The following is a 9884-nucleotide window of genomic DNA, read 5'->3' as shown; positions in this document are numbered from 1 at the left end:
AGGGTTCAATTCTCGGGCCGACTCTTTTCTCTGTGTATATCAATGATGTTGCTCTTGCTGCGGGCGATTCCCTGATCCACCTCTACGCAGACGACACCATTCTATACACTTTTGGCCCGTCACTGGACACTGTGCTATCTAACCTCCAATCGAGCTTCAATGCCATACAACACTCCTTCCGTGGCCTCCAACTGCTCTTAAACGCTAGTAAAACCAAATGCATGCTTTTCAACCGATCGCTGCCTGCACCCGCTTGCCCGACTAGCATCACCACACTGGATGGTTCCGACCTTGAATATGTGGACACCTATAAGTACCTAGGTGTCTGGCTAGACTGCAAACTCTCCTTCCAGACCCATATCAAACATCTCCAATCGAAAATCAAATCAAGAGTCGGCTTTCTATTCCGCAACAAAGCCTCCTTCACTCACGCTGCCAAGCTTACCCTAGTAAAACTGACTATCCTACCGATCCTCGACTTCGGCGATGTCATCTACAAAATGGCTTCCAACACTCTTCTCAGCAAACTGGATGCAGTTTATCACAGTGCCATCCGTTTTGTCACTAAAGCACCTTATACTACCCACCACTGCGACTTGTATGCTCTAGTCGGCTGGCCCTCGCTACATATTCGTCGCCAGACCCACTGGCTCCAGGTCATCTACAAGGCCATGCTAGGCAAAGCTCCGCCTTATCTCAGCTCACTGGTCACGATGGCAACACCCATCCGTAGCACGCGCTCCAGCAGGTGTATCTCATTGAGCATCCCCAAAGCCAACACCTCATTCGGCCGCCTTTCGTTCCAGTACTCTGCTGCCTGTGACTGGAACAAATTGCAAAAATCGCTGAAGTTGGAGACTTTTATCTCCCTCACCAACTTCAAACATCAGCTATCTGAGCAGCTAACCGATCGCTGCAGATGTACATAATCTATTGGTAAATAGCCCACCCATTTTCACCTACCTCATCCCCACAGTTTTTATTTATTTACTTTTCTGCTCTTTTGCACACAAATATCTCTACCTGTACATGATCATCTGATCATTTATCACTCCAGTGTTAATCTGCAATATTGTAATTATTCGCCTACCTCCTCATGCCTTTTGCACACATTGTATATAGACCCCCCTTTTTTTTCTCTACTGTGTTATTGACTTGTTAATTGTTTACTCCATGTGTAACTCTGTGTTGTCTGTTCACTCTGCTATGCTTTATCTTGGCCAGGTCGCAGTTGCAAATGAGAACCTGTTCTCAACTAGCCTACCTGGTTAAATAAAGGTGAAATAAAAATTTTTTTTTTTTTTTTCCTAATGAACCCGGTGACTGAGGTGGTTAGCTTGTCGATGGGGTGGTACAGGCTATACACAACGTATACAGCAGGATGTGGACACCCCTTCATATTAAGTATGCAGCTACACTACATATATAAAAGTATATGGACGCAACTTTTAGTGGATTTGGTTATTTCAGCCACAACCGTTGCTGACAGATGTATAAAATCGAGCAATCTTTAACGGCTACAGAATACAATGACATTCGAGACGATTCTGTGCTTCCAACTTTGTGGCAACAGTTTGGGGGAGGCCCTTTCCTGTTTCAGCATGACAATACCCCCATGCACAAAGCGGGTTCTATCCAGAAATGGTTTGTCGAGATCGGTGTGGAAGAACATGACTGGCCTGCACAGAGCCCTGACCTCGACCCCAAATCCAATTAAATAAAATTTTATTGGGCACATACACATAGTTAGCAGATGTTAATGCGAGTGTAGCGAAATGCTTGTACTTCTAGTTCCGACCATGCCGTAATATCTAACATGTAATCTAACAATTTCACAACAACTACCTTTTACACACAAGTGTAAAGGAATGAATAAGAATATGTACATAAAAATATATGGATGAGCGATGGCCGAACGGCATAGGCAAGTTGCAGTAGATGGTATATAGTACAGTATATACCCCTGTACATATGAGATGAGTAATGTAGGCTATGTAAACATTATATAAGTGGCTCGAGATTTGAGTAAGTATGCTGGCAGCAGCCATTCAATGTTAGTGATGGCATTTGTCATGACGTTAGCCTGGGGGATAGGTTTATGACAGTCATAAATACCTCGTTCCCCCTTTTTCCTCTCTCTACCCTACTGAGGTTACATTTAAAAAAAAAACTTGGTTAACATAGAGATTCTGGGAACATCAGTAGGTGGGGGGAAATGAACTATATTCTGGTAATCCGACCAATTGAACATATGTAGTGGTACTTAATGAATATGATGTCAGTTCGGTTGTCATCTGAGACATTCTCATCAATGATAAGATGACATAAACTCTACAGTGGAAAGTCTACACATCAGAGTTATCGGATTCACATGGAATTGTTGTTCAATTTAAATGTTTGAATATGAAATTATTCGTGATGGGATGAAATGTGATTTTAGCTTCTAAAATGTGAGATGTGGGTTTTCATAAGTTAGGGCTGCTCACTCAGTGGACCGCCCCCGTGAAGAGACAGAGGCTGTAAACTATGAAACACACCCCTTTTATCCCTTCCTATATAAAGCCTTGATGACAACATAACTTCCTGTTCCAAGGAATGTAGGACGACGGTCCTATGTCAGAATGGTTCAGATAATAACTACAGAACAAAACCAAGATCAGCGTGAGCTTTGGTTGCGAATGGTATGAACTTTGAACTCTTATTCACTACAGAAGTGATACCTCCTAGCCGTTGAGTTAGCGACCGCAGCTGCAAACGCAGGCTAGGAAGGAACAGACAGAGTATCCCGTCTATCACACAACGACGTTACTACAACGTATCCAATTGACCACCAGATACATTCTTCAAAGGACAAAGAACTCAGTTTGGCAACACGGCCTTCCATCTACCACCAACCCACTGAAGCGCAGCTCAGAATCAATATTTATTGCATTTTCCTTTTCCAAATGGGCGGTAATTTAGAATGCATAAGATACTGTATTTACGATAGCACAGCTTTTTCCTTTTGTTCTCAGTCTCCCGCTCTTTCACTCAACCCAGCCCCTTTTCCTGACAAGCTGTCATATCTGTTCCGCCCGCCAGGGACGTCCTTTATGACGTAATTTGTAATCAATTATGATTAATTGTGTGTATGTGTGATTCTGTGTAATTAGTTAGGTATTTAGTAAATAAATAAATGATTAAAAAAAATGAATTTTTACCCTGTTTTCTCCCCAATTTCGTGGTATCCAATTGTTTTAGTAGCTACTATCTTGTCTCATCGCTACAACTCCCGTACGGGCTCGGGAGAGACGAAGGTTGAAAGTCATGCGTCCTCCGATATACAACCCAATCAAGCCGCACTGCTTCTTAACACAGCATCCATCCCGGAAGCCATCCGCACAAATGTGTCGGAGGAAACACCGTGCTAGCGCGCACTGCGCCCGGCCCGCCACAGGAGTTGCTGGTGCACGATGAGACAAGGATATCCCTACCGGCCAACCCCTCCCGACGCTAGGCCAATTGTGCGTTGCCCCACAGACCTCCCGGTCGCGGCCGGTTACGAAAGAGCCTGGGCGCGAACCCAGAGTCTCTGGTGGCACAGCTGGCGCTGATTAACCACTGCACCACCCGGGAGGCCCCCGTAAATCAATAATTAAACCCAATTTTGTATTGCTGATTCAACTTGTTAGCCAGGGTTCGTGCAGACAAAAGGATTTACAACTTTCAGATGAGACTGAATTCAGGTGACGATTGATATGGACGGCTATTGATGTAAAATATTACTAGGTCTTTAAGAGTTTATTCGGAAGATAACAGCTCTATAAATATTATTTTGTGGTGCCCGACTCTCTAGTTATTTACATTTACATGATTAGCTCAATCAGGTGATATTATTTTATAGAATAGCATGTCATATCACTTAATCTGGCATAGCCAAAGACACGACACTGTTTAACAGTCTGATGGTCTCGAGATAGAAGCTGTTTTTCAGTCTCTCGGTCCCAGCTTTGATGCACCTGTACTGACCTCGCCTTTTGAATTATAGCGGGGTGAACAGGCAGTGGCTCGGGTTGTTGTTGTCCTTGATCTTTTTGGCCTTCCTGTGACATCGGGTGCTATAGGTGTCCTGGAGGGCAGGTAGTTTGTCCCTGGTGATGCATTGTGCAGACCTCACTACCCTCTAGAGAGCCTTACGGTTGTGGGCGGAGCAGTTGCCGTACCAGGTGGTGATACAGCCTGACAGGATGCTCTCGATTGTGCATCTGTAGAAGTTTGTGAATGTTTTAGGTGACAAGCCAAATTTCTTCAGCCTCCTGAGGTTGAAGAGGCGCTGTTGCGCCTTCTTCACCACGCTATCTGTGTGGGTGGACCATTTCAGTTTGTCCGTGATGTGTACGCAGAGGAACTTAACTTTACACCTTCTCCACTACTGTCCCGTCGATGTGGATAGGGTGGTGCTCCCTCTGCTATTTCCTGAAGTCCACGATCATCTCCTTTGTTTTGGTTGACGTTGAGTGTGAGGTTATTTTCCCGACACCACACTCCCCATCGAACACCTGTGGGATGATTCCCCACAGCAATGTTCCAACATCTAGTGGAAAGCCTTCCCAGAAGAGTGGAGGATGTTATAGCAGCATTGTTCCAACATCTAGTGGAAAGCCTTCCCAGAAGAGTGGAGGCTGTTATAGCAGCAATGTTCCAACATCTAGTGGAAAGCCTCCCCAGAAGAGTGGAGGCTGTTATAGCAGCAATGTTCCAACATCTAGTGGAAAGCCTTCGCAGAAGAGTGGAGGCTGTTATAGCAGCAATGTTCCAACATCTAGTGGAAAGCCTTCCCAGAAGAGTGGAGGCTGTTATAGCAGCAATGTTCCAACATCTAGTGGAAAGCCTTCCCAGAAGAGTGGAGGCTGTTATAGCAGCATTGTTCCAACATCTAGTGGAAAGCCTTCCCAGAAGAGTGGAGGCTGTTATAGCAGCAATGTTCCAACATCTAGTGGAAAGCCTTCCCAGAAGAGTGGAGGCTGTTATAGCAGCAATGTTCCAGCATCTAGTGGAAAGCCTTCCCAGAAGAGTGGAGGCTGTTATAGCAGCAATGTTCCAACATCTAGTGGAGAACCTTCCCCAGAAGAGTGGAGGCTGTTATAGCAGCAATGTTCCAACATCTAGTGGAAAGCCTTCCCAGAAGAGTGGAGGATGTTATAGCAGCAATGTTCCAACATCTAGTGGAAAGCCTTCCCAGAAGAGTGGAGGCTGTTATAACAGCAATGTTCCAACATCTCGTGGAAAGCCTTCCCAGAAGAGTGGAGGCTGTTATAGCAACAAAGGGGTAACCAGCTCCATATTAATGTTCAACGAGCAAGTGTCCACATACTTCACATATATATTCATTAACACTGGTATGGCAGAAGCACACTTTTGAGATCCGCCATAATGTTGACACTCCGCTGTCTTTGCAATGATGCATTTATTAAATGACCAAAATATGAGCTCTTGTGTAGCATTCCATGAATAGATATGCTATGGATATAGTTCACCTTTAATGTGGTTGGGACCTGTTATCACGTTCATTAAACGCTTATAGATGTATAATGACATTACCCATTCGGTAAATATAGGATGTATTTGGAGTGGCCCAATGTTCTATAATTCCCAATATTACTGAAATGGACGCCTCTTGATCTTGGGAGTCAATTTAGATGTTGGATGATAGGTTTGTACACTGGATCTCATGTTACTGCTAATGAAAACAAATTACTTTCTTCTCAACAGTTTTGTAGGTCATGGTGCTGTTGTAATGGTTGTTTTGAGGGAATGTTCCTATCATAGACAGTTAGGGGACGTTACCTGGGTGTTTGAGGCCATGTTTTTTATTTTCTTCCAGAGGCAGACCGGAGCAGTTATAGCCCAAGTTACACATTGCACCCTATTTCTGGGCAAAAGTAGTGCACTATATAGGGAATAGGGTGCCATTTGGGACTCTGGTTACTTGATCACTTACTATCTCTTACTAGGTCAAAAGCGTGTCATTGGTTCGGTCTGTGATTAACTCAGGGAGGTGATGATGAGAGAAGATTGATCCTAGTTGTGGCTTTAGTATCGCTGCTCTATCATCATAGGCTAGTCCAAGAACACTTTCCTGTTTGAGAGATGGACAGGCAGGAAGTGAAATACTCTTTAGTGCTAAGGCAGCGGTTCCCGACCTTTTCCGTTCTGGGAGACGCCAAATTACTATCTAAAGCTCTTGAGGACCACCATCAGAATATTTTTAATCCATCAAATATCGTGACGATCAAATTTATCACTGAATGCAACCGATTAAAGGCCTATAATTATTATTACTATTATTATTATACACAATTTGCATTGTGAAAATCCCCCCCCCCCTCCCCAAAAAAACACTGGTTGAAAACTATGCTACTGCTGTTGAATAAAATGTGACTCATATTTTCTTCCTGCCTGGAATCCACACTAAATCCATGCCCTGTTTCGCTATTGTTCTAGAAAGTTACCGTGTGGATTCAAGTCTAGTTTTGTTCAGTTAATAACCAGGTTAACTTTTTTCAGCCTTGACAGTTCAAATGTACACTATTGTAGAAGGTGTACAATATATATACAAGGATGTGTAAATACTACGGACAACAATAGGTCTCCTGACACAGGTTGATGAGCCACTATGTCTATCACAAATATAATTTATTTATTAAGATAAGTCATCTATTTGTCATCGTGTTCCCTGGTTGTAAACGTGAGGACTAGAGAACAGAGAACAGAGTTTCCGACAGAAGAAAACACAAAGGGATTCATTTGCTTCTGTCTTTACTAGAACATCATTTAAACTGAATCCAAAAGCAGAATTGCACAATATTTACAAAACACTTGCTTACACCACACTTTTTGTGTTGTTCGGAATGTTCCAAAGCATTCCATAGAATGTCAAACATTCTTGTAGATATCCTATCAAATGACTGAGAATATCGATACAGTGTGTTTAAAATAATACAACTGAACACGTAACACAAATACAAACTTAAAAAGAATTACATAATACATGATATGCATTGAAATCCAGTCAACACCTGAGAACTGTAAATAATGATAAAACATGTACTTCATTCCTACTGTATATGCAGCTTCGCCCATAGCTGGAACAATTGTATGACATTTTTAGTGAGAGGTACATTCACGTATTCACATGTACAATGAAATACAACAAGGTAAACAACACAGATTTCTGAAAGGTTTTAGAAACCAAGTGGGAAACAATTCAGTACCATTGAAATGAGATATCTTACCTCGTAGACGTGGCAACAGGTTAGGAACTATGGGAGAAAACTTTTAAACATTTTACGCCCCCATCACTACTTCACCATATGGCTAAACACAATGGCTAACCGCCTGGTCTTCCCATTTATGATCTTTAGTGGATAAGTTTACGTTTTTAATGAAAAACACATACAGGTGCATCTATTTTTTTTTTAAAGGGGGGGGGGGGGGGTTGAAGGGAATGTAAGAGCAAGACTGAAAAATACCTGACTGTCTGCACACCAAACTATGCACTAAGAGACTCTGCCTTACAATGAAAACATCTTGCCGCTTCAATCTTCTTTTCTTGGAATGTAATCCAGCTATGTTTCAACCCAACATAATTCTGGTACATAAAAGTGTCTTCGTCAATGGTTGATCATGGACAGCTGGATACTAGATAGATAAGGGACGAGACCAGATGCTTCCAATATAGACTAGACCACGTGGATAACATTTCACTTTGAGATCCTTCCAATGTAGATGCTGCCACGTCGACAACGTGTAAACTCTAAAGTTGAGTCATGTGAACTGGCCAGCACAGCACAGCCAATCAATCACTCTTGCTCCTAACCTGTTACCTAGTCCTAGCTCCCAGCCTGTTACCTAGTCCTAGCCTGTTATCTAGTCCAAGCTCCTAGCCTGTTACCTAGATCCTAACCTGTTACATAGTCCTAGCCTGTTACATAATCCCAGCTCGTTACATAGTCCCAGCTCCTGGCCTGTTACCTAGTCCAAGCTCCTAGCCTGTTACATAGCTCCTAGCCTGTTACCTAGTCCTAGCTCCTAGACCCTTACCAAGTCCTAGACTGTTACCTAGTGCTAGTCCTAGCCTGCTACCTAGTCCTAGCCTTTTACTTACTCCTAGCTCCTAGACTCTTGCCAAGGCCTAGCCTGTTACCTAGTCCTAGCTCCTAGCCTGTTACCTAGCCCCTAGCCCGTAACCTACCTAGCATTTTACCTAGTCTTAGCCACTTACTTAGTCCTAGCTCCTAGCCTGTTACCTCATCCTAGCTCTTAGCCTGTTATCTAGCCATAGCTCCTAGCCTGTTACCTAGTTCAGCCTGTTACCAAGTCCTAGCTCCTAGCCTTTTACCTAGCTCTTAGCCTGTTATCTATAGCCCTGGCTCATAGCCTGTTACCCAGCTCCTAGCCTGTTACCTAGTCCTATTGCCTGTTATCTAGCTCCTAGCCTGTTACCTAGCTTCTAGTCTGTTAACTAGTCCTAGCTCCTAGCCTGTTACCGAATCCAAGCTCCTAGTCTGTTACCTAGTCCTAGCCTTTTACCTAGTCCTACCATGTTACCTAATTCTAGGTCGTAGACTGTTACCTAGTCCTAGCCTTTTACCTAGTCCTACCCTGTTACCTAATTCTAGGTCGTAGACTGTTACCTAGCTCCTAGTCTGTTACCTAGTCCTAGCTCCTAGCCTGTTTCCCAGTGCTAGCTCCTAGTCTGTTATCTAGCTCCTATCCTGCTACCTTGCTCCTAGCCTGTTAACTAGTCTTAGCTCCTAGCCTGTTACCTAGTCCTAGCCTGTTACCTAGTCCTAGCTTCTAGTCTGTTACCTAGTCTTAGTTCCTAGCATGTTACCTAGTCCTAGCTCCTAGCCTGTTACCTAGTCCAAGCTCCTAGTTTGTTACCTAGTCCTAGCCTTTTACCTAGTCCTACCATGTTACCTAATTCTAGGTCGTAGACTGTTACCTAGCTCCTAGTCTGTTACCTAGTCCTAGTTCCTAGCCTGTTTCCTAGTGCTAGCTCCTAGTCTGTTAGCTAGCTCCTATCCTGTTACCTTGCTCCTAGCCTGTTAACTAGTCGTAGCTTCTAGCCTGTTACCTAGTCCTAGCCTGTTACCTAGTCCTAGCTTCTAGTCTGTTACCTAGTCTTAGTTCCTAGCATGTTACCTAGTCCTAGCTCCTAGCCTGTTACCTAGCTCCGTACCTGTTACCTAGTCCTAGCTCCTAGCCTGTTACCTAGTCCAAGCGCCTAGTCTGTTACCTAGTCCTAGCCTTTTACCTAGTCCTACCATGTTACCTAATTCTAGGTCGTAGACTGTTACCTAGCTCCTAGTCTGTTACCTAGTCCTAGCTCCTAGCCTGTTTCCTCGTGCTAGCTCCTAGTCTGTTAGCTATCTCCTATCCTGTTACCTTGCTCCTAGCCTGTTAACTAGTCTTAGCTTCTAGTCTGTTACCTAGTCTTAGTTCCTAGCATGTTACCTAGTCCTAGCTCCTAGCCTGTTACCTATCCCCGTACCTGTTACCTAGTCCTAGCTCCTAGCCTGTTACCTAGTCCTAGCCTGTTACCTATTCTTAGCTCCTGGTCTGTTACCCAGTCCTAGCTCCTATCCTGTTACCTAGCTCCTAGGCTGTTGCCTAGCTCCTAGCCTGTTACTTAGCTCCTACATGTTACCGAGTCCTAGCTCCTAGCCTGTTACCTAGTCCTATCACCTAGCCTGTTATCTAGCTCCTAGCCTGTTACCTAGTCCTAGCTCCTAGCCTGTTACCTAGTCCTAGCTCCTAGTCTGTTACCTACTCCTAGCTCCTAGCCTGTTACTTAGTCCTAGCTCCTAGCCTGTTACCTAGCTCCTAGCTCCTAGTCTGTT

At 43.9% G+C, this 9884-nt stretch overlaps 1 protein-coding gene across 2 annotated transcripts in view; it reads right to left on the bottom strand.

The window, feature by feature from the left end:
* Nucleotides 1-6781: 6781 nt before the first annotated feature.
* The window catches only part of LOC115114039 (vasoactive intestinal polypeptide receptor), a 126459-nt gene continuing 123356 nt past the window's right edge, over nucleotides 6782-9884 (bottom strand). Inside the window, exons 13-14 of one of the 2 annotated variants that reach the window (XR_010461836.1) lie at nucleotides 9137-9884; nucleotides 6782-9093 (exon numbers count right to left, since the gene is read on the bottom strand). The exon at nucleotides 9137-9884 is cut by the window's right edge and continues 1646 nt beyond it. The gene's annotated coding sequence lies outside the window, so the exon portion shown is untranslated. The other variant, XM_065013784.1, reaches the window with a different exon arrangement.

This window comes from Oncorhynchus nerka, linkage group LG9b, assembly GCF_034236695.1.
Source record: "Oncorhynchus nerka isolate Pitt River linkage group LG9b, Oner_Uvic_2.0, whole genome shotgun sequence".
NCBI classification, from domain to species: domain Eukaryota; kingdom Metazoa; phylum Chordata; class Actinopteri; order Salmoniformes; family Salmonidae; genus Oncorhynchus; species Oncorhynchus nerka.
Note: the sequence above shows the minus strand (reverse complement) of the source record. Positions and strands in the feature narration are given on the sequence as shown.